Raw genomic sequence first — 1,064 nt, 5'->3', positions numbered from 1 at the left:
TGAGTCAGAACAGCCGGCATTGTAGTCTACTCTTCCAGGATCAGGAAACAGTTCTCCATAAAATGCGTTGCACACATCTGAATATTTGGGTTGAAGGGTTCTGGAACAGTGTTGTATATACAACTTAACCACTGATTTCTAGTTGTGTCCTCTTTTGGAAGACCAAACAAAATAGTTTCGCTTTCACAACAAAACACACAGCGTCTCCACGACATGACGGTGGCAACGATACTACAGCTTGTAACACTCCAAAGAGAAAGGAAAACTTGAAATCCCATCATATGACCCCTTTAACCTCACTGCGACTGTGTGCGACAGAATACAATCTGGATGGCGCAAACTGAACTGCAGATATGATGCATTGTGTCCAAAATCACACTGCATCATGCTTCACGCAAAGGGTCAAAGGATGAATGTTTTGTGCATAGCACTTTGCATGAGCCTCTGAATCAGGGCCGGCCCGTGGCATAGGTGACATAGGCAGTTGCCTAGGGCGCAAAATGACTGGGGGGCGCCGCACAAAAGTTTTTTTCTCGGAAGAGTGCCCTCTTGTGACCATCATGCGCTCCTACACACATATATTAAAGGGGTCATATGATGCTGCTAAAAAGAACATTATTTTGTGTATTTGGTGTAATGAAATGTGTTTATGCGGTTTAAAGTAAAAAAAAAAAATTATTTTCCACATACTGTACATTATTGTTTTTTAGTCTTTGCAACTTTACAGATCTTCTTTATGCACCAAGAGCTTGTAACACTCCAAAGAGAAAGGAAAAATTGAAATCGCATCATATGACCCCTTTAAGCAAATACTGGCAATTAAAATTTTAGTACTGACCGATCATCGAACTGATTAAAATAATGTTAGAATAAAATAAAATTGACATCATCATACTTTCTGCATCATGAGTTAATTATAATACATCATCATAACGCATTAATTATGCATGGCGCAAGCATAGTTTTGCCATTTATGAGCTCTGAAATCATTTCTAAAAAAAAAATGAGTGAAAAAAAATTATCAGGGACACAAGGCAGGAAGCGACGCAAAGAAGAGGAGCAGA

Source organism: Sinocyclocheilus anshuiensis, unplaced genomic scaffold (assembly GCF_001515605.1).
Source record: "Sinocyclocheilus anshuiensis isolate Anshui unplaced genomic scaffold, SAMN03320099.WGS_v1.1 scaffold1903, whole genome shotgun sequence".
Lineage (NCBI taxonomy): Eukaryota > Metazoa > Chordata > Actinopteri > Cypriniformes > Cyprinidae > Sinocyclocheilus > Sinocyclocheilus anshuiensis.
This window is presented reverse-complemented; position numbering follows the sequence as displayed.